This window comes from Trichechus manatus, unplaced genomic scaffold, assembly GCF_000243295.1.
Source record: "Trichechus manatus latirostris isolate Lorelei unplaced genomic scaffold, TriManLat1.0 scaffold00065, whole genome shotgun sequence".
Taxonomy (NCBI): domain Eukaryota; kingdom Metazoa; phylum Chordata; class Mammalia; order Sirenia; family Trichechidae; genus Trichechus; species Trichechus manatus.
The window spans coordinates 13,169,192-13,194,223 of NW_004444001.1; positions in this window are offsets into that span (position 1 = coordinate 13,169,192).

A 25,032-nucleotide genomic window follows, 5' to 3' on the forward strand; every position below is an offset into this window, starting at 1 on the left:
TGGAGGGACGGCGTGGTGCTTCTGCCTAGAGCGCCATTTTGCCCCCAACCTTAAATATTTTTTTTAAATTCTACTGCTATCGATGACTTTTCTTTTACTAGTTACTTTCTTAATTAGTATTTTAGTCAACCACATAGAAGAGTGGTACATACCTAAGAAATATATCATTAAGTGTCTTTGAAGAAATAATTAGCCTCATTCTCTAAGAGACTAAGCATAGGGAAGTCTCCAACCAGAGTTAGGATAAAGTACAAACACAGGGGGGAAAGGCTTTCATAGAAAATATGATCTGCTTAATACAACCTGTTTACCCAAAACCTTGCAGATGTGACTCTGTTCCACTGTGACAAGCTGTACTAACACAACAGATTTATAGTAAATATCTGCTTATCTCTAAGCAATAAAGGAACTATTATGATCTTTTTTTAAAAATTTTATCTTATGAGAAAGAAGCAAATGATAAGAAAATTATCTTGAAGATTTTATTTAAAATTTTTGCTTAAATGCTTTATTTAAAAACACACTCACACTGAATTTCCAAGGTTGGTGTGCCTTTGGAAACGAAAAAGGATTCCCTGTGTGGTGTAAGCGGGTAAGCAGTTAAGTGCTGACTACTAACTGAAAGGTCAGCAGTTTGAACCTACGTTGAGGTGCCGAAAGAAAGTCCTGGTGATCTTCTGAAAGGTCATAGCCTTGAAACCCTATTGAGCACAGTTCTCTGCAAACATGGGGTTTCCATGGGTCGGAATCAACTCAATGGCAATGGGTTTGGTTTTTACGTTTAGAGATGCAAAACTAATAATGGGACTAAAGACCCAAGGACACCATGAGCACCTGATAACCCTCATCAATGAAACTTAACTATATTTTGCACAGTTTTAAAGCTGCCTGCCTCATAGCAGTTCACCTCTTTGCATTTCATATATTCACCAGACTGCAGCACTGGAAATTTACTGTAATTGTGACTTCTATGAAATGCCAGGGCACTTGCATGCTTCTATTATTAATTCTTATGGATTTTCATTCACAACATGCAGAGCCCAGGTTCACATCAGCCGTTGAACAGGACCTCTGTGAGATTATCTGTGGCTTGCTGGGGAAGGGTGTGATAAAAGGGCCTTCCCTCCCCATTGGTTTTGTGTGCTACAGTTGTGGAATTCAGCAAGGCTAGAATCAGCTGTACATGTGACAGAATATGCTTCAGGCCATGATGCTACAGTTCTTTTGCACTGTCTGTCCAGATTTCTAAATTATTTTTATGACTATTAAGGTTGTGTATCTATCTGGTAAACAACTGTAGAGGCCTTGGAATCACATGAGCACTTCTCTGCTCAGGCAAACACAATCTAGAAGAAATCCCATGCTAGGGAACAGGGTGTTCCCCTTCTCTGAAGCTTTAAAAAGAGAACCAGGCAGAATATTTTGAAAGTTGCAAAGATATAAGTTTAGATTTGGTGGATTACATGGAACAAATTTTCATAAGGGTTGGCCTTAAGCAAAACTCTGAATTCAGTGACATTTGTCCTGGAAATGCCAGTCCTCCACTTTATAGTTGTTCATTCCTCATGACACACACCCCTACTGCTGCAAATGACCTGAAATGCCCAGTACCCTCTTGCTTCTTCCAAGTTCCACTTGCCCCGTCAAAAGAGCTAGAATTGATCAGTTATACCCTAGTGTGGATGGAAGAGTTAGTTTCTTTTTTGTAGGAGGATATTTTCATTTCTTTAATTGTGGAATGAAAGACATCAGAGGGTAGATGGATAGAAAAGTATGATGTTCCCCTTGTCCTCAGCCCAGCCTGGAATTGTACCCTTTGATGGGGATAATAGTATAGAAAATCTTGTCCTTGTTTTTAAGCGGTTAAAGAAGTGCACCATCTCTTTGGAGAAGCAAGACATACATACCTACGAGTCATGTCACAATAATTCACAGTAGCTTGTGTCTGTGCACAAAATGAGAGTATTTGCAAGTAGAGCTTCTAAGACTCAGCATGCACACACTCTCATCTTAAATCTTAAGGTATATTCCTACCATTCAAAAATTAAGTCATTAGCAAGAGAAGTTAAATACTTTTCTCAAGGTCATACTCCTTGTCAGTGGTTGAATAAAACAGAATGTGCCCATTACTGTGAGATTAATTGCTTCTAATTTTGGCTGAGGTGGATAATTGTTGTTGTTGTTAGGTGTCACTGAATCTATTTCAACTCATAGCGACCCCATGTGACAGAGTAGAACTGTCCCATAGGATTCTCTTGGTTGTAATCTTTTACGGAAACAGATCCATTTGTGCCACCAGGGCACCTTTATGGTGGATAATTAGTGGGTTATGGAAAAAAAAATAGATAACAAATGGCTTGTGTCAATATTCTGATAAATTATAGATTGTATTTTTCTCTGTTTCTGTGACTCTCTGCTCCATCTATAGGGTCACTATGAGTTGGAATCAACTCGAGGGCAATGGGTTTGTTTTTTGTTTGGTCTACTCTATCTGTAACCTCAAACCTATGTGAATTAAGCAGATTACCAGGTTTAGGTTAATGAATATCACCATGACAAAGCTAACGTCATCACTTCACCAGGCATCCACCATTCCAACCTTTCTATGCCTCCTTTAGAATCTTCCCATCACTCAGTCTCTGGCATGGGTGGATTACATAGGATATCAGATTTACATAAATGAATTTTTCATGAGAAAAAACAGGGAAAGAAAACATTACTAGTTTTCAAGGCTTGCCAGTGAGAAAACACAGTGTGTCACTTTATGCTTATTTGAGGAGGGGACATTGGAAGAAGGTTATGAGGGTCACTTTTTTGGAGCCTAGAGAGAGAGTTAAATTTGGAAGCACTTTCAGGGAGTATACTAGTTTTGGCAAAGCTTAAACTAACTCATTCTAAAGTTGGAAATAAACTTAACCCTCTCAAGGATATATTTTTATTTTAAGAGAGCACTAAGGTTAACACGTTACTAATTGCTGGAAGCCAGGGGATTGATATTATCAGTAAGTATCCTTGATGGGACCCCTGGTGGCACAGTGGTTAAAGCACTCAGCTGCTAACCAAAAGGTTGGCAGTTTGAACCCACCAGCGAGCGGCTCTGCAGGAGAAAGATGTGGCAGTCTGCTCCTGTAAAGATTTACAGCCTTAGAAAACTTGTAGGGCAGTTCGACTCTGTCCTATAGTGTCACTATGAGTCAGAATCAACTAGACAGAGATGAGTTTTTTAATCCTTGATGGAGTCTTCTTTATTCCAATCAGTTTACCTTCTAGGCACACCAGAAGAATAGCAGGTATTGTGTTATAATAGATAAAGTTGTGTTTTGAGTCATAAAACGAGTTTGAGACTCAGAAATCACTTCAAGTCATGTAGTTACTGAAGGGCCGGACCCTGTTGTCACTACTCATTGCTTTTTCCACTCTGTCCTTTTCTTTAAACTCCTTCAGGAAATAAGACATTGAAATCATAATTTCCCCATGCGGGAGAAGAAAAATCTGAGGTTAACAGTAATCCTGGTCACAGCAATACACATTCTAAGGACTCAAACCACAGCAGTTGGGCTTACCTGGTGATTCTTCTCTTCACACCACAGCTCAAGGGAGCCCTTCCGCCAGTATAATCGTGGCTCAATCACTTCTTAGGCTGTTTGGAAAACAACATGAGTACCTGAACCACAGTAGCTTGCTGGCACGCACACAGGTCCACTGATTAATCAGCAACTCCTGGTGCACGTTGCCGCCCTTCAGGCAGACAAGACTGGGCCGCACCCCCTCAAGAAGGAAAAAAGAAATATTTTCCTGCTAACTCCCTTCCTCCTCCCTAGAGTCAATATCAGGTCTGGTAAGAGGAAGAAGCTCAGAACTGAAGACTTGAGATTTGTCCCAGGGACATAGACAGATTTCTGAAATCACAGGAGGAAAACAGAAGAAAAATGTGCTAGGGGAACGCGGAACACCTCTGTCCCACTTTACTAGAAATGCCACTCCAGCCAGCTCTCCTGTCCAGTGCCTGGACACCGGGGTCATACTCCATAAAGCTGAAGGAATTCAGCCTTCCTACGTAATTCCAATGGGAGGAGGTTGATAATTCCAGGTGAATGAAGGCAGGGGTAAATATTTTTCCTTTTCCAACTTTTTCACTCAAGACTGAAGAATCAACCTACAACTTTCCCGGGCAAAGTTCTGACTTCTGTGTGGGATGGCATGGGATGGGGTCCAGCAAAGGAGAGCAACAGTGTGCATACCAAAGATGAATGTGTTCAGTATATGTATTGCCCTTAGGAAATCTAGAGCCAAACCTGATGAATTTCTTTAAAAAAGTTTCTTTCTCCTTTCTAAGGCGTCATGAAACCTGAAAACTACAGAAGTTCAAGTCTCATCGTGTGCTGTATCTTTAGGTACATTGGCTCATAAATTACTTTTGGCCACGATAACTGCAGTTGCTAACAACTAGGTATAAATTAGCTAAAGATCATTATATGATGAGATGATGAACCGGTTGCCGTCGAGTCAATTCTGACTCCTACTGACCTATAGGACAGAGCTAAACTACCCCATAGGGTTTCCAAGGCTATAAATCTTTACAGAAGGAGACTGCTACGTCTTTCTCCCGTGGAGCAGCTGGTGGGTTTGAACAGCCAACCACTTGGTTAGCAGCCAAGTGCTTAACCACTGGGCCACCAGGGCTCCTTTATGGAATGATGGGGAAGACAATAATCTGTTAATTCTCAAAAAAAGTCACCAAAAGGAAAGAAAGGAATATATCTAAATTCAATTAATTTATTAATTTTCTTTTGCTTCCTCTGTGTGATGGTTAACATTATGTGTCAACTTGACTAGGCCATGATTCTTAGTATTATGTAATTATCCTCCATTTTGTGATCTGATGTAAGGAGAGTTTCCATGGGGGTGTGGCCTGCATTCAATATATATGGATGTTCTGGCAAAACTCTCTCACTCTCTCTCTCCCAATCCTGCATCTGACTTGTCATTTGATTTCTGTTTCTTGGGACATGAGCCAGCAGCCTGCTGTCTGACCCACCTGTCATGGTTTGAATTATGTCCCCCCAAAAATGTGTGTATCAGTTGGCTGGGCCATGATTCCCAGAATTGTGTGGTTGGCTTCCATTTTATGATTGTAATTTTGTGTTAAAGAGGATTAGGGTGGGATTGTAATACCACCCTTACCCAGGTCACATCCTTGATCCAATGCAAGGGGAGTTTCCCTAGGGTGTGGTCTGCACCACCTTTTACTTTACAAGAGATACAAGGAAAGGGAAGCAAGCAGAGAATTGGGAACCTCATACCACCAGGAAAACAGTGCAGGGAGCAGAGCACGTGCTTTGGACCTGAGGTTCCTGTGTAGAGAAGCTCCCAGACTAAGGGAAGATTGATGACATGGACCTTCCTCCAGAGCCGAGAGAGAAAGCCTTTCCCTGGAGTTGATGCCTTGAATTTGGACTTGTGGCCTACTAGACTGTGAGAGAATAGAATAAATTTCTCTTCGTTAAAGCCATCCACCCGTGGTATTTCTGTTATAGCAGCACTAGATGACTAAGACACCGCCCATTCTGGATTTGTTAGCCTCTGCAATCCTGTAAGTCAAGAGGAGCTTCCAGCCTGACCCACAGATTTGAGACTTGCCACCCTCTACAACTGTGTGAGCCATTTCCTTGAAATAAATCTCTCTCTCTCTCTGTTTTTCATATATGTGCTTCATTGATTTTGCTCCTCTAGAGAATCCAGCCTAAGACATTGATACTGAGAGCGGTTTTAGAGAAACAAAATCATAAGGATGAGTTTTCTGAATTGGTTCTCAAGTCTGGCTAGTCTTAAAGGCACTGATGAATCTACCTCCAGTAGTAAAAATGGCACTGCTAATCCATGGCGTGAGGTGGCAATAGAAATATGCAAAATATCACCACCACTGGATCAAATATTTGTGAGAAGCTCTGGGTGATTAAATATTTGATAGTTTTCTACAACTTGGTCAAGATGAGAAGTATAAGGAAGCTGGTTTGTTGCCCCCACTTTCACTAGACAAAGTGGTGAAAGAAAGGGATGAGCTCAAAGCTTCAGAGTCACAGCTTAAGCACTGCATACAGGACCTGAAAGTTGCCATTTGTGCCCTGAAAGAAAACCTTATATCTTGTAGTAACAGAGCTGATATTGCCAAAAACCAAACTCAGAGTGTTATCATAAGAGTGGCTGAATTATAACACCAGTTGAATTCCCAACCTCAAACTGTGTCTGAAGTTAAAGTGAAGGCATTGATTGAGAAGAAATGGGATCCTGAAACTTGGGATGGGGACATATGGGCAGATAATCAGGAAGCTAGGGACACTGAGCCCCTAAATTCCATTGAACCACTCCTGCCAACAGAACCAGACCTCTTACTCCCAGCTGAAGAGATTACTCCCTCTTTGTCTGCTAAACTATCTTACCCAGTACAACAATTATCCCTCCCACCCCCATCTGATGAGATTAACCCAACTGTGCCTGAAGAGTCTTTGTCTGACATGAGGCATTACCTGGGCATTGCCTGAGGCAGATGCCTTACAAGACGTTGCTGAATGTCCCCAGGGCCCACCCCCACCATCATTTTTGCTTCTAGACCTATACCTAGACTTAAGTCCCAGGGAGTCCCAAGAGGTGAAGTACAAAATGTGACCCAGGAGGTTGTACACTGCACTCCAAAAGAACAGCTCGATTTTTCTAATGTATACAAACAAAGACCTAGGGAATATGGGTGGGAATGGCTTTTAAGGGTGTGGAATAATCATGCAAGGAACACAAAGCTGGGCCAGTCTGAGTTTATTGATATGGGCACATTAAGCACAGATTCTTCATTTAATGTTTCAGCTCGAGAGGTTAGAAAAGCATCTAATATTTTCCTCTCCAGCCCTATATCATAATTTACTCTGTAGGGACCTTGATTGCCTTTCCCTTCCACAAGATGTCACACTGCTCCATAACATTGATGACATTATGCTGATTGGACCTAGTAAGGAAGAAGTATCAATGACCCTAGACCAATTGATAAGACATTTGTGTGCTAAAGGGTGTAAAATTAACTCGACAAAAATTCAGGTGCCTTCCACCTCAGTGAAATTTCTAGGGATCCAGTACCACAAGGCATGTCAAGATATTCCTTCTAAAGTGAAGGATAAATTGTTGCATCTGCCTGCCCCCCGCTCCGCCACACCAACTAAAAAGGAGGCACAATGCCTGGTGGGCTTCTTTGGATTTTGGAGGCAACATATGCCTCATTGAGGTGTGCCACTCCAGCCTATTTATCAAGTGACTCTAAAAGCTACTAGTTTTGAGTGGGGCTCAGAACAAGAGAAGACTCTGCAGCAGGTTCAAGCTGCCTTGCAAGTCACTCTGCCTCTTGGACCATAAGATCCAGTTGATCCAATCAATTGTCACTGGCAAAAAGAGATGCTGTTTGAAGTCTTTTGCAGGCCCCTATTGGTGAATCACAGCACAGACCCTTAGGATTTTGAAGCAAAGCCCTCCCATCCTCTGCAGATAACTACGCTCCTTTTGAGAAACAGCTTTTGGCTTGTTACTGGGCCTTAGTAGAGACTGAATGCTTAACCATGGGCCACCAAGTTGCCATACGGCTTGAACTGCCCATCATGAACTGGGTGTTGTCTGACCCACAGAGTCATAAAGTCAGATGTGCACAGCAGCACTCCGTCATTAAATGGAAGTGGTATATACGAGATCAGATTTGAGCAGGACCTGAAGTCACAGGTAAGTTACATGAGGAAGTGGCCCAAATGCCCATGATCTCCACTCCTGTCACATTACCTTCCATCTCCCATTCTGCAATTATGGCCTCATGGGGCGCTCCTTATGATCAGTTGACTGAGGAAGAGAAAACTTGTGCCTAGTTTACAGATAGTTCTATGCAATATGCAGGCACCATTTAAAAGTTAAGTGGATAGTGGCAGCATTCTAGTCCATTTCTGGGACATTTCTGAAGGACAGTGATTAAGAGAAATCCTCCCAATGGGCAGAACTTTGAACAGTGCATCCGGCTGTTAACTTTACTTGCAAGAAGAAATGGCCAGATGTGTGATTGTATACTGATTCATGGGTTGTGGCCAATGGTTTGGCTGAAAGTTCAGGGACTTGGAAGCAGAGCTTTGAACTGGTTTGTTCTGGTTAGAATGCCTGCTGAGAATTTGCATTTCCACCCCAGATATAATGACTCAAGATCTACAGTTTAACAAGATCCCCAGATGATTCTTAGGTATAATAAATTTTGAGAACCACTGCTCTACTAGTGGTTCTCAGAATGGGTCCCTAATCAGCTGCAATAGCAATGCCTGGGAACTTGGTAGAAACAGAAATTCTCACCAGGGGTTTGAACTGGAATGAACCGGTTCAAAGCCCTGCTTGGAAGGAACATGATTGGAAAATTGATGACCAAGAGGAAGGGGGAAGAGGTATGTGGACAGACCTCTCTGAATGGTCCAAAGCAGTGACGATAGTTGTGTCTCATGTGAATGCTTACCAAAGGGTGACCACGGCAGAGGAGGATTTTAATGATCAGTGGATAGGATGACACATTCTGTGGAAACCAGTCTTCCTTTTTCCCCAGCCACTCTCGTCATTGCCCGATGGGCTCATGAACAAAGTGGCCATGGAGGCAGGGATGGAGGTTAGGTGCATTGGCTCAGCAACATGGCCTTCCACTCACAAAGACTGACTTTGCTACAGCCACTGCTAAGTGCCCAATCTACCAGCAGCTGAGATCAACACTGAATCCCTGATATGGCACCATTCCTTGGGGCGATCAGCCAGCAACCTAGTGCCAGGTTGATTACATTGAACTGCTTCCATCTTGGAAAGGGCAGTGCTTTGTTCTTACTGGGATAGACACTTGCTCTGGATACAGATTTTCCTTCCACACACAATGCTTCTACCAAAACTACCATCCGTGGACTTACCGAATGCCTTATCCACAGTCATGGTATCCCACACAGAGTGGCCTTGGATCAAGAGACTTACTTCACAGCAAATGAAGTGCAGCAATGGGTCCATGCTCATGGGATTCACTGATCTTACCATGTTCCTGATTATCTTCAAACAGCTGATGTCATAGAATGGCCTTCTAAAGACACAATTATGGTGCCAGCTCGGTGGTGCTGGGGCAATGTTCTCCTGGAGGCTGTATATGCTCTAAACCAGTGTCCAATATGTGATGCTGTTTCTCCCACAGCCAATATTCATGGGTGCAAGAATCAAGGGGTGGAAATGGGAGTGACACCACTCACTACTACCTCTAGTGACTCACTCAGAAAACTTTTGCTTCCTGTCCCCATGATCCTATGCTTTGTGGGTCTAGGGGTCTTAGTTCCAAAGGGAAGAATGCTCCCACCTAGAAACAAAACACTGATTTCATTGAACTGTAAATTAAGAATTCCACCCAGCCACTTTGCGTTCTTCATGCCCTCGAATCAACAGGCAAAGAAGGGAGTTACCATACTGGCTGATGTGACTGATCCTGATTACCAAGGGGAAATCAGATTGGTATTATATAATGGAGGTAAAGAAGAGTGTGTCTGGAATAAGGAGATCCCTTAGAGCATTTCTTAGTACTACCATGCCCTGTGATTAAAGTCATTTGAAAACTACAGCAACCCAATTACATGATTACTAATGCCCCAGAACCTTCAGGAATAAAGGCTTGGGTCACCCCACTGTTACTCCCAGCTCATGCTGATATTGAAGCCCAGCAACTTCCTAGGGGTCAGTGTGTTATCCCCAGAACCAAAGAGAGCCACACAGTTTCTAATTCAACCAGAAACATTTTAGCAGATACTAGAGAAGTAGAGGGACCCGTAGACATCATCGATTTAGTGAACGCATTGGTTTGGAGGGAAAATCTAAATCCAGACTAATGAATAAATATAATAGTTTGTTAATATCATGTTTAAGAAAAGGTAGCCTTTTATGTCCAATATTTGCATTCTTTCTTAACTAGGGTGTGCTTCTGGATTGCTGATGACTCACCAATAAGCCACTTAATCACCCCTCCTAGTTTCCTCCTAAGAATCTGTTAACACATAGGACACTGAATTCCTCGATACTTCCTGGTTAGGCTATGGGGCTCCCAGTCCCTGCAGAGGATAGGGAGCAAGAAGCAGCAGCATGAGTTTGAGCCCCAAAGCAGCATTGTGACAGATCATTGCATTACAGGACTAAGACAGCGCTAACCTTCTGTGAAGGCAGAGCTGAGGAAACATTGCCCCTCTGGGGTGATGGTAATGTTTCTTCTGCTACGAAATCTCCTACACTAGTCTGTGAAGGAGGAACAAACAGGATCTCCCTGAACACACAAAACCAGCTGAACAATTGTATCTTGGTTCCTCTACTGCACATGTGTATATCTGCTGACTCTGACCACAGAGCTTCCTCAGCTAGGCCAGACACAGCATTCCACTCATGCCAAAGAACAAGAAGAAAGACCTGGGCTGAGGAAGAGCCCCAAGTCTTCTAACTTCATTAGTTTGTTTGTGTTGGTTTTGTGAACAATCTGATGGCTTGGTTTCCCAGCAAAGGAGTAGAACCACAGTAATAAACAGCAACAAATCTGAGCCCCAGAAGAAAGGAAATGGCAAGCAGGATTATGTTATTGGAACTAAGTATCTAAAATCATGTCATGTCAACAAACCTTCCCTGAGTGACTACTGGGTGTGAAGCAATATCTAAATTAGACAGACCAGCAGGTGGGCCAGGGAAGGACCTGAACCCACTCAGAGCAGAAGGCAGTGGCTAGCCATGTCTGTCCATCTGAAGTGCTGGACATTCTTTGAGCTTGAAGAGGTCATAGAGAAGCCCTATTCCAGGCCCTGAAGATGCAAATGCTGACTAAAATAACCACTAAGGTGATTCAAGTATGTGAAAGGTCCTGAACAGTTTCCGATGTGTGAAATGTTTAAGTGCAACAAGAAATATTTAAAGTATAACCAAAAAAAAAAAAAGTGAAAGGAGAAGTAAAGAGGGGAAGAGTTGAGTGTAAGATATAAATCACAGTGAGGTTTCCCTGACTAATATGGTAAGATTTAATCAAAAGTGATGTATGCTCTTAACACTCAGAACGAGGACTTAACAAAAGGTGGGTGAGGAATTATTGGACTAGATGAGGCAATATGACTTATGAGAAACTTTTTTGGGTTTTTGTTTGTTTGTTTTTGAAGGGAAGGGCATTGCATAATAATTATAATGCTATTTAGCATTAAAATAAAGGAGCTTCAAATAAGCAAAGTGAGAGTTCACAAAACTTAGCCCCTAAAATCTTCTATATACCATATCAGAAAACCAGTTGCTGTTGAGTAGGCTCCGACTCATAGTGACCCCATAAGTATCAGAGTAGACCTGTGCTCCATAGGGTTTTCAATGACATGCCAGAGACTAACAAACTACAAACACGGGAGCTGCCCCTGACAGCAAACTAGAGGAAGAGATGAACTCTCGAGCATCTAGCAGTTGAATGAATAATGTTAGCTAACATTTACTGAGGACTTGCTCTGTGCCAGGCACTGTTCTAAGCAGTTTTCCTGTGTATTAATACTCCCAACAACCCTGTGAGGCAGTTACTACTATCATCTCCATTTTAAAGAAGAGAAAATCGAGGCATAGAGCAGTTAAGCAAGTGGTGAGCCAGGACACAAACACTGCCTGACTTCGAAGTCTGTTCTCTTAACCTATACTCTACTGCTTCTCAAAGACAGATGAGAAATACAAACAGAAGTATCTAACCCTTGCTAAATAACTAAAGACAAACATAGGTTCCAACAGGAGACAGAATTCTTATCATCTGTACCTTTCATAATAAATTGGAGGGTCTCCAAAGCACCCTATAAAATTCACATTTCTATTTTATTCAGCAAGTAAGTACTTGAATGTCACTAAACTCAAGGCCTGGGTAAATTTGGCAGAGCCAGGTAAGACTCTGTGCATTGCTCTTGATCCATTCAGAACGTATAGTATTTGAATGCCAAAGATAATACCAAGAAGAGAAAGCTATAGACTATAGAATTAATAAGTTTTTTGTTTGTTTTGTTTTGCTCACTCTGCCTATCTTTAAAATGAGAATTGTATAGCACCAAGTGGCCCACCTCTCCAAGCTCAGGAGACTTTCCTGAGGTTGCATGGAAGGCACAGCCACAGGCACTGGAACACCTGTGTTCACATGATGCACAATAAGTCACACGAGGGTCATGAAGTCATGAAGTCACATGGGGTCAGGGCAGCTTCACTGGAGAAAAAGTTCAACCTAATACAACTTTCAAGAATCCTGCTTTTACCATACAGATTCTAGAGTCCCAGATCCTTAACCAAACCAGATGGCGTGGAGCCGATTCTGACCCTGTGTGTGTCAAAGTAGAACTCTACTCCATAGGGTTTTCAATGACTGATTTTTTGGAAGTAGATCATCAGACCTTTCTTCTGTGATGCCTCTGGGTGGACTTGAACCTCCAACCTTTTGGTTAGCAGCCAAACACATTAACAGTTTGCACCATCCAGGGACTCCGGATTCTTAACCAAAAAATCTGTTGCCCTCGAGTCGACTCCAATTCATAGTGACCCTATAGGATGGAGTAGAACTGCCGCATAGGGTTTCCAAGACTGTAAATCTTTATGGGAGCAGACTGCCACGTCTTTCTCCCATGGAGCCACTGGTGGATTTGAACTGTTGACCCTTCGGTTAGTAGCAGAGTGCTTTAACTACTGCTCCTCTAGGGCTATAGACCCTTAACAGTATGATGCATTTCTTTACCAGCCTAAATCAGCAAAGAAAAGTAACACAAACAAGGCTTCTGGAGAACAGTTGTGAGCCCACTGGATCAGAGGTTAAAACCTAACAGACTGTTGCGCAGTGCCAGATGGGCACATTCCTGTGGATGAGAAGCTAGCCCAGAACAAAATAAATCTGATTCCAGCCCTGGGCACTTTTTCTTTGACATTGTGGCTGTGCTCAACTTCCTCATGAGAACAAACATCTAAAGAAGATGTGGCCTGAGATCAGGACATTCCATTTTACTTACGCATTCCTTCTTTTTAGCAAACCACATATTGACCCCAGTGCTTCAGAATGTCCCTTAAGCAAAGGGAGACATCTAGTGACCAAGATTTGCAATGTGGAATAGGCCACCTGTTTATAAAATCACTGCGTTGTACAATTGTTTATTTGCCATGAGGGTCCAATGAGGAACTTGGAGGGGTAGAAGATCATCCAGAACAAGTAATCTCTGAGAACCTGAGATACTTTGTCCAGATATTCAGGGCAGATGTTCTTCTTGTAGCCAAGTTTATTCATTGATCCATTAATGCATTTAACAAACACGCGTATTCAATGTCTACTAGGGGTAAGGCATTGTGTAGGCCCTGGGGACCTCAAAATCTGTAAATACTACCTCAAGGACATTACAGTCCAATGGGAAGGTTAGGCCAGCAACAATCAGTTAAAATACATTGTGATAAGCGCTGACCACACTCTGCCGTGAAAGAACATAGAAGAGGCACTTACATGAGTCTTTGAGGGTGGGAGGATGAAACGTCTAAACGGCAGGTCTCAAACTGGCAACCTGTGGACCTCATCTGGCCTACAGATGTGTTTTGTTTGGCCCGTGTAGTGTTTTTCAAACTCGAATTAGTTGCCGACATTTAAAAATCAGGGGATTTCACATAAAAATTCAGAATTTAACTTCTTTTGAAAAATGGGAAAATATGACAATACTGGTCCTATATTCCTGCAGAGTGGTATTCTGCGGGAGCTGAGAAGAGGCTGCCCACCTTGCTGTTACTTTTTTTCATAATAGCCAATAATTTACCCTTTTCAATGAATTTTTGATCAATTTCACATACAGAGAGTCCAACAGTAAAAACCACAAAGATATGTTTGTTGAAAAGTAAATCTCTTGCTACTTTTGTCCACCAGCCAACCAGTCATCATCCACAAAGGCGTCAACTGGTAATATTTAGAAATAGCATAAATATGTGTACTCCCTCATAAAAAATAAAAGGTAAATTTTATCTAGATTAAAATTTAAATACAACATATGACACTATAAATTTACCAGAAGAAAATTAGAATAAATAATGTATCTTTTCCTCATTGATTTCAGATGTCACCTTTATTAAATACCAAATTCTTGTTTGTCTTTGGGTCTGTTTATGAATTTGTAATTTCTTCGTTCATCTGTGTCTATTCATGAGATAGTCCAATACTGTTCTGTAGCTTCACAATACGTTTTCATATTCATAATAATTCTCCTCTATCATTCTTCATTTTCAGAAATTTTCTATCGTGCCTTATTAATTTTTCCGTATAAACTTTAGAATCAGTTTGTCTGGTTTCCCACCCATAAAAACCAAACCCATTGCCATCGAGTCGATTCTGACTCATAGTGACCCTATATGACAGAGTAGAACTGCCCCACAGGGTTTCTAAGGAACAGCTGGTGGATTCGAACTGCTGACCTTTTGGTTAGCGGCCGAGCTCTTAACTATTGTGCCACCAGGGCTCCAGTTTCCCCAGACCCTCCCAAAAAATCTGTTGGTATATTTATCAAGATTGTGTTAAATGTGTAGATAAATTTGAGGCTAATTAATGCCTTTTGAATACTGACTTCTCCTAAGAAGATGGCTGGATTTTCTACTTGTTCAAATAAAATAAAATATTAAGAAATAAATCTAACAAATGCACAAGATCAACAGAAGAAATCTTTTTAAGTCTACTAAAGAACACTAAAGACTCTGTGTTCACGTGCATTATTTAAAATATAAAATAAAATTGAACTTGATGTTGGGAAACATTTCTACTCGGGATAATGTTCCATGGCAAGTTTACCAGGAATTGGCTAAGGAATGCGTCCTACGGTAAAAGGAGAAAAGATATACCTTAAAGAGGAATAAACTTATTTCATGAAGAAAAAAAAAAGGAAAGAAGCAGGGATACAAGTAAAATACACTCATTTTTGCAATGATTTTTCTGCCCTGGCTACTTACCATTGTTTCTGCTCCTTCTTTCTGGCTGCGACATATAACATGTATTTGCAGGCAGTTTCTATTTTCCTGCACCCGGATGAAATTTAAACAGGGTCAGATCACCACAATCATTTGTCTATCCCTGTTACTTCTTTACTTTTCCTCTCCTTTCCACCCCTTCCTCACCTTGGCAATCGTCTGTCTCCAAGGGCATGGTAGAGGGCAGAGTTCTGCAAATGATGAGGAATAAGATTCAAAACTTTTCCTTTAAAAGATGGGTTCAGTTCCTGAGTAAACACTAGTACTGATTATTGATAAGGGAGGACTGACAATAAGATGAGTGAGATTTCTATATACCTTTCTTTGAAACGACATCCATTATAGCATTTGTGACTAATATACTTGGAGTCTAACTTCTGTGGGGTATAATATAATACGATCTATGTATTATTAACTATTAAAAGTTTTACTTGATTAAAATGGCATATAAACCCTTTGTTGTCGAGTCTATTCTGACACATATAACCCTATAGGACAAGGTAGAACGGCCCCATAGAGTTTCCAAGGAGCAGCTGGTGGATTCAACAGCTGAGCTCTTAACCACTGGACTATAAATATACATAGTCTAGTTAGATAGATAGATAGTTGGATAGATGGATAGATGGATAGATGGATGGGTGGATGGGTGAATGGATGGATGGATGGATGGATGGATGGATGGATGGATGGATGGATGGGTAGGTAGGCAGGTAGGCAGAAAGGTTGGCCGTTCAACTATGGAAGAAAGTCCTATCGATCTGCTCCCGTAAAGATTACAGCCTAGAAAACCCTATAGGGCAGTTCTGCTATGTCACATTGGGTCATTACGAGTTGATACTAACTTGATGGCACCTAACTATAGCTACAAGATGTACATTTGTGTGTGTGTGTGTGTGTGTGTGTGTGTAACTATGGACTTCAGTTAATAATAATGTATTGGTTTCTCAATTGTAGGGAATATAAGATGTTAATAACAGAAGAAGCTGTGTGTGTGAGGAGGGGATAAATGGGAACTCTATGAACTTTCTATTCAATTTTTTTATAAACCTAAAACCATACTACATGATAAAATCTACTAATTAAAAAAAAAAAAAAGTAGAGTCTCAATCTCTGGAAGGTGACATCATAGGGCACGTTGGCTGTTCCACCACTTGTCCTTTTGTGCCAACTATGAGAGTTAGAGAAGACTAGCAAGCCTGACATGACTTAAGATTTTAATTAAGTTCTTATGTTATTGTGGTTATTCTTCTCCTTGTTGCTTTTATTGAATGCAAGCAGGCAACAGGCTTTGGAAATGTTTACTGTAATGTTTAATATCATTCTCAAATTGTTTATGCATTAGTGCTGTTTCTCATGCAAAATGTCATCTCCTTATGTCCTATGATCGAGTATACTTCCTATTGTGTCTCGGACAGTACTTATCATGGTGCTAGGCAGACAGGAGGCTCCCAGTATATACTTGTTAAATAGAATTGAGGTTATCATCAGCTAAGACAGGCACTACAGTACTATACGCATTAGGTGGCATCTTCAGTAAATGTAATCCAAAGAAGGCAATGGATGATGGAGATAGATCCTGTAGAAAGAGATCAGATTAAAGCCAAGGAAGGCAATACCTTGCATTTGTACAATATTGTTCTTCCACAGAGCACAAAGTCCCTATTATATCCTGTTGTTGTTGTTTGCCGTCGAGTCATTTCCAACTCATAGTGACCCTTTATGACAGAGTAGAACTGTTCCACAGGTTTTCCTAGGTTGTAATCTTTATGGGAGCAGATGGCCAGGTCTTTTCTCCTGCAGAGCCACTGGTTGGGTTTCGGTTAGCAGATGAGCACTTAACCATTGCACCACGAGGGCTCCTTTGTTATATCCTACAGGGCGAGATATCTTACTAAAAATGTATCTTCCTGAGTAGTATTCCATTGTATGGCTATATCTCAATTTATTTGTCCATTTAGCTGTTGATGGATGTTGAGTTGTTTCCAGTTTTGGGCCGTTATGAATAAAGTTGCTATGAGCTTTGCATACAACTCTTTGTGTAGATATATTATCTTCATTTCCCTTGAGTAAATACCTAGAAGTGAGATTTCTGGGTCATATGGTAAGTGTATGTTTAACTTTATAAGAAACCACCGAACTGTTTTCCAAGGTGGTAGTACCATTTTACACTCCCATCATTAATGTATCAGTGTTCCAGTTGTTCAACATCTTTGTCAATGCTTTAAATTGGCAGTCTGGAAGTCTGGAAGTTCTTGCTACATAAGCAGAAGACTAGACAACATGATCAAGCAACTATTAAACTATGTATACACACAATTGACAAACCAATATGTTATTATTAACTGAAGTCCATAGTTTGCATTAAGAATCATTATTTGTGTGTACAGTTCTATGGGTTTTGAAAAATACATGTCATGTATCCACCATTACAGTATTATACCAAGTAGTTTCACTGCCTTAAACATCTCCTGTGCTCCATCTATTCATTCCTTCCTCCATTTCCCTGAACCCCTGGAAACCACTGATCTTTTCACTGTCTCCATAGTTTTGCCTTTTCCAAAATGTCATATAGTTAGAATCATACAGCATGTGGCTTGTCAGACTGGCTTCTTTCACTTACCAAGATGCGTTGAAGTTTCCTTCATGTCTCTTCATGGCTTGATAGCTCATTTCTTTGTATTGCTGAATAATATTCTATTGTATGAATATACCACAGTTTGTTTATCCATTCACCTATTACAGGACATCGTAGTTGCTCCCAATTTTTAGCAATTTTGAATAAAATGTTATAAACATTCATGTGCAGGTTTTTGTGTGGACATAGTCTTCAACTCATAGGAATAACTACCTAGGATCATACAGTAAGTCTATGTTTAACTTTGTAAGAAGTTGCCAAACTATCTTCCAAAGTGGCTGTACCATTTTGCTTCCCCACTAGCAATGAACGAGAGTTCCTGTTGCTCCACATACTTAACCGTATTTTATGTTGTCAGTGTTTTGGATTTTAGTCATTCCCAACACAACTCAAGAACAACCACCATCTGGCTGTCAGTGGAGGCTTGTATGTTGCCATGATGCTGAACAGGTTTCAGCAGAAATTCCAGGCTAAGACAGACTAGGAAGAAAACTTTACTTCCTAAAATCAGACAGTGAAAACCATGGGGATCACCACGGTTTGATCCCATTGTACATGGGGTCCTCATGAGTCGGTGTTCGACTTGATGGCAGCCGACAACAACGATAGGTGTGTAGTGGTATCATTGTTTTAATTTGTAATTTCCTAATGACAGATAATGGTTGGGGCTCTACTTTTAATACTCCTGCTTCTCTTAATAAGCCATCATGGAGCTCTCATCTATTAACTATTTTTAGCTCTTTGCTTGATCTTATTATGTCTTTAGCATGTAGCAGGACCTCATGTAAGTTGTAAACCTGTTGCTGTCCAGTCGATTTGGACTCATAGCAACCCTATAGGACAGAGTACAACTGCCCCATAGGGTTTCCAAAGAGCAACTAATGGAGTCAAATCGCTGACTTTTTGGTTAGCAGCAGTATGCTTAACCACTGTACCAACAGGCTCCAAGTTATTCTAACCTTTCTTTAAAGACTTCCTTTAATTTGAATTAACTTTAATTTTCACACCTCAAAGCATACTCTTACTTAGAGTATTCTAGAACTTACTTTTTTCACATACTCTGTAAACCCTTAGTCACGAAGTTTGATCAAACACGGTCTCAGGCTTACGCTCTCAGTCTTAAGTTCTATAAGCTGGAAACTTAATTCATAATCAGTCATATGCAGAACTTTTTACCAAAAACTTTTAAACAAAAATCCACATAAATTGAAGGATGGGGGTGTATAAATTTATATTTATAAATCCACATTCTCTTTCCTGGTCCCCTCATACAACCAGCGGCTCACAGTGAGGCAACAGGCCAGGTTTGGGGGTGCAAATACTTACCTGTGGGAAAGGCAAGCTTAAATGATCCATCAAATGCCTGAGCCTAGTGCCATGTCCAGATAAAAGCATGTTCAATTTACCAAGCTAACTGACCACAGACTGTCTAGCCCAGAGTTCTCCAATCTGCAGTTCTACATTTTTATGCTGGTCTTATGGGGCTCCCATGATCGTCACCATATTCTTCAAAAAACATAAAATTGTACTATTTTTTTAAGACCCATTTATTTAACCCACTAGAATAGAGAAAAATCAGTGAGGTGCTAGGCATTCCAACAGGGGGCAGCGATGGGTTAAAGAATCAGCCATCCTTTGTCAGTGACACGGGATATGTCTGGCCTCACCTGGGTCACCTTGACTACCCTAGTACCACAGATGCCTCCTGTGAACTTGGTAGATGGCAGATGGTTTGACACACAACACACAAAGATCTCAATGCTAAATCCTACTGCCCCCAACAATCCTGACTAGTTAAAGCAATCATAGGACATTTTAGGCTCACTCAACATGCGTGATTACTGTGTTCACCATGGACTAACGTTCCAAGAGGTCTCAGTGGGCAACCTCTTTTCAGGTTGACCACAGTGGAATGGGGAATACACTGAGAGCTACTAATATCATCTCTTCTAGTCCTCGGGGCACTTAACAAGTTAACTTGCATAAAAGATACAAAAGACAAAACAAAACCAAAAAAAAAAAAAAGAACTAAAATCCAAGGGAAAGGAAAGAAGCTTTTCACTGAGGGAAGACAATCTTGGGAAAGGGGTATAATAATTCACAGAACAGGCTTCTATTCTAAGAAACAAGGAGAACTGCCCTTCAAAGAAAATGTGAAGACCCACCTTTCCCTACAGAGGGGCGGTGGATTTTCCTCAGGCAAAACAATGTCTGGGCAATTCCCTACTGACTCAGGGAACCTACTTAAGCAGCTTTTCCATGCAGTTGTCCCACAACAAACACACCACAACACTTCCTCCTCCCATCCCCCTTACCCACGTTGAAGACGTAAATAGCCTTTGAATGGAAATAACCAAGACAATTCCACTAGTTTATTCCACTTCCCAATAGTAGCTTAACATTTATGGAACACTTACTAGTGCCAGGAACTTTGCGTGTAGTTTTTAATTCTATTTCACAACAACCACCTGTGGTGGGTTCTATTTTTTCTTCCGTTTTATAGATGATGAAATCAAGGTTTGGAAGGTTAGCCAACTCAGCAAAGGTCATACAATTAATGAAAAAGCTAATTTTAGAAATCAGATCTGTCCACCTAGGATTCCTGTGCTTTTAATCATTTATCTTTAAATTATGTTTTAGTGCCTGTCTTCGTTACCTAGTGCTGCCATAAAAGAAATACCACAAGTGGGTGGCTATAAAGAACAGAAATTTCTTTTCTTACAGGTCAGGAGGCTAAAAGTCCAAGTTCAAAATGTGACTCTAGGGAAAGGTCTTTCTTTGTTCATTTTGGCTTCTAGCAGCCAGCAATCCTTGGAGTTCCTGGGTTTGATTCATCTGCCTCTGTCATTTTCACATAGTGTCTGTCTTCCTCCTTTTGTGCTTGCTATCACTCAGAAGTAATTAAGTTTACAGACTTACTGAATCCACTGATACTAGGGGAATCCCTAAATCTAATGCCTGGAAAGGATCTTTAAACCTTGAACTGAAACTATCCCATGAAGCTATCATTAAACTAATCAAAAGTTTAGCCCAATTAATAATGTTTGCCTTGAGTATTGCCCTCTTATAAAGATTATCAATATGAGTATAAAGAGCCCTGGTGGCTCTGTGGTTAAGAGCTCGGCTTCTAACCAAAAGGTCGGCAGTTCGAATTCACCAGCTGCTCCTTGGAAACCCCATGGGGCAGTTCTACTCTGTCCTATGAGTCGGAATCGACCTGATGGTAACAGGTTTGGTTTTTTTTTGGTATATGTGTATAAACTGACAATAGTTAACTCTAAAGCACAGGTGAGAACTTTCAGGGGCAGAGAGCCTAAATTAATGGTGATGAAACAATATGGGCAGAGATAGAATGGTGACACAATGTGAAGCATTTAACCAATGTTATTGAGCTGGTCATGCAGAAACTGGGAATGGGTGGGTGGTTGGTTGTGTATATTACTACTAAAAAATAAACAAAATATTTAAAAAATAAAGTGATTAGGTTTAGGACACACCCAACACTGATATGACCTCATTAATTTAATAAAACCCTATTTCCAATTAGGATTACATCCACGTGTACAGAGGTTAGGACTGGTGAAACATACATATATATATATATATTTTTTTTTTTTTTTTTAAATACCATGGCTTGGGTCAGGCTCACCTTAGTGCCCAGAGTGACATCTTGCTTTTTTTAACCCTTCAAAAAGGTCTTTTGCAGCAGAGGGACATACTTATGAACAAAACCAATTGCAAAATTAAATTTTAAACTATCCAAAGATGCAGGATTTTGTGTAGTAAGTGAAAGTGATATTGAAGGACTTCTGGAATCACAGAGCCTGGTAGAACAGTTACAGATGAAAAGGGCACAATTAAGAAAACTAGTGATGTGTTCTCTGTGACTCACCACAGAACATGCCAGATATCAAACGATTAAGAGAGAACTTTGAGATAATGGAAGAATCCCTAGAATTTTTTTTTAAGGTTTTCACTGGCCAATTTTTTTCTTTTTATTGTACTTTAGGTGAAGGTTTGCAGAACAAATAGTTTCTCAATAAACAATTGGTACATGTATTGTTTCATGACATTGGTTAACAACCCCACGACATGTCAACTCTCTTCCTTCTCAACTTTTTTTTTTTTTGGTGAAAGTACACATAGCCAAAAATATACCATTTCCAAAATTTCTACATGCACAATTCACTGACATCGATTACATTCTTCCAGTTGTGCTGCTATTTTCGCTTTAGATGAAGGTTTACAGAACAAAATAGTTCCTCATTAAACAGTTAGTACACATGTTGCTCTATGACAATGGTTAACAACCCCACTACATGTCAACACTGTCGTTACTCAACCTTGGGTTCCCTATCACCAGCGTTCCTGTCCCCTTCTGCCTTCTAGTCCTTGTCCCTGGACTGCTGTGCCTCATTAGTCCCGTTTTGTTTTATGAGGCTGTCCAATCCTTGGCTGAATGGTGAACCTCGGAAGTGACTTCACTGCTGAGCTAAAAGGGTGTCTGAGGGCCATACTCTCAGGGTTTCTCCAGTCTCTTTCAGGCCAGTAAATCTGGTCTTTTTTGTGTGTGTTAGAATTTTGTTCTACATCCTTCTGCAGCTCTTCCAGAACCCTTTGTTGTGATCCCGGTCAGAGCAGTCAGTAGTGGTAGCCAGGCACCATCTAGCTATACTGGACTCAGTCTGGTGGAGGCCTTGGTAGCTGTGGTCCATTAGTCCTTTGGACTAATCTTTTCCTTGTATCCTGTTCTCTTCATTCTCCCTTGCTCCCGAAGGGGTGAGACCAGTGTATCTTAGATGGCTGCTCATAGGCTTTCAAAACCCCAGATGCTACTCACCAAGGTAGAATGTAGAACATTGTCTTTATAAACTGTGTTATGCTGATTGAGCTAGATGTTCCCCAAGACCATGGTCCCCACAGCCCTCTGCCCAGCAATTCAGTCCCTCAGGGAGTTTGGATATGTCTATGGTGGTGAAATATATTTTGAGGGGGAGTACAATTCAATCTATAACAGTCTTCTCTGTCCAAACTTAGAAATCACAAGACTCGAAGTATACGGGTTAAGCAAACTTTACAGAAAATGGGCATTTCAAACAACAAAGGTGCCTCACATGTGCAATGCATGCAAGTGATGTTTCTGGACCTGTTGGTTAAGACAAACGTCCCTTCAGAAGTTTTATTTATTTGGGTCCCAAAATACAAATTTAAATTATTGCTTTAGCTTCTTAAAAAGAGTTCCACCATTTGAGAAGGAGGAAATGGAGTGCTTGAGTTCTAGCTTCTTTGTATCTATGGAGGATCATATGACTGAAAATAAATTTGATTTAATTAATTCAGCTTGAGGGCCAGTGAAGCGGACTGTTGGATTTGGAGAGAGCTCAGCTTAACCAGGCTAAACACTCAGCTTAACCAAGCTCACCATCAAAGAAAACACAGATTACTAAAGGAAGTGGACAAGTAACCACAAACAATGACATCATCTCACCTATAATACCGGGAACCTGGATCTAACAGGATTAGTGATTAGGAAACTAGTGTGGGTCATTTCATTAGCCTCACAATCACCTGACCTTGTGCTATATGAAATTGAATTTTTGAGACCCCATTTTCAGTATTCTTTCCTGAATCCGGCTTGAATTTCTGGCAGGTCCCTGTCAATGTACTGCTGAAACTGCTTTTGAATGATCTTCAGCAAAATTTTACTTGCGTATGATATTAATGATATTAATAATTTCCACATTCTGTTGGATCACCTTTCTTTGGAATGGGTACAAATATGGATCTTTCCTGTTTGTTGACCAGGTAGCTGTCTGTCTTAGTCATCTAGTGCTGCTCCAACAGAAATACCACAAGTGGATGGCTTTAACAAAGAGAAGTTTATTCTCTCACAGTCCAGTAGGATACAAGTCCAAATTCAGGGCATCAACTCCAGGGGAACGCTTTCTCTCTCTGTCAGCTCTGGAGGAAGGTCTGTGTCATCAATCTTCCTTTGGTGTGGGAGATTCTCTGCACAGGAACCTCAGCTCCAAAGGACGCACTCTGCTCCCAGCGCTGCTTTCTTGGTTCCCATGTGTCTCTGCTCAATTCTCTCTTTTATATCTCAAAAGAGATTAGATTAGGACACTATTTAATCTTGTAAACCTCATCAGTGTAACCTCATCATAGTGATAGGGTTTACAACACATAAGGAAATCACATTAGATTACACAATCATACAATACGGGGAATCATGACCTAGCCAAATTGACAGATAATTTGGGGGGACACAATTCAATCCATGACACTGTCTTACAAATTTCTTGGCATAGACAAGTGAGCACCTCCAGTGCTGCATCCATTTGTTGAAACTTCTCAGTTGGTATTCTGTCAATCCTGGAACCTTGTTTTTCACAAATTCCTTCAGTTCACCTTGGACTTGTTCCTTCAGTACCATCAGTTCTCAGTCATATGCTATCTCCTGAAATGGTTGAACATCTACCAGTTCTTTTTGGTAGTGTCTCTGTGTATTCCATCCATCTTCTTTTGATGCTTCCTGTGTCATTTAGTATTTTCCGTGTAAAATCCTTCACTATTGTAACTCTAGGCTTGAATTTTTTCTTCAATTCTTCCATTGTTGATGTCAGATGGATTATGGCTAAAAGCAGAGCATACCAAAAAGATGTTTACCTGTGTTTTATTGACTCTGTAAAGGCATTCCACTGTGTAGATCATAACAAATGATGGATAACATTGCAAACAATGAGAATTCCAACGCACTTAATTGTGCTCATGAGGAACCTATACATAGACCAAGAGGCAGTTGTTTAAACAGAACAAGGGGATACTGCATGGTTTAAAGTCAAGAAAGGTGTGCTTCAAGGTTGTATCCTTTCATCATGCTTATTCAATCTGTACGCTGAGCAAATAATGCGAGAAACTGGACTGTATGAAGAAGAACGGGACATCACGATTGGAGGAAGATTCATTAACAACCTGCGAGGTTTCACAGAAACCTTGCTTGCTGAAAGTGAAGAGGACTTGAAGTGCTTACTGATGAAAATCAAAGACTACGGCCTTCATTTTGAATTACACCTCAATATAAAGAAAACAAAAATCCTCACAACTGGACCAATAAGCAACATCATGATAAAGGGAGAAAATATTGAAGTTGTCAAGTATTTCATTTTATTTGGATCCACAATCAAAGCCCATGGAAGAAGTAGTCAAGAAATCAAATGACATATTTCATTGGGCAGATCTGCTGCAAAAGAAAGACCTTTTTAAAGTGTTCAAAAAGCAAAGATGTTACTTTAAGGACTAAGTTAAGCCTGACCCAAGCCTTAGTGTTTTCAATAGCCTCATATGCATGCTAA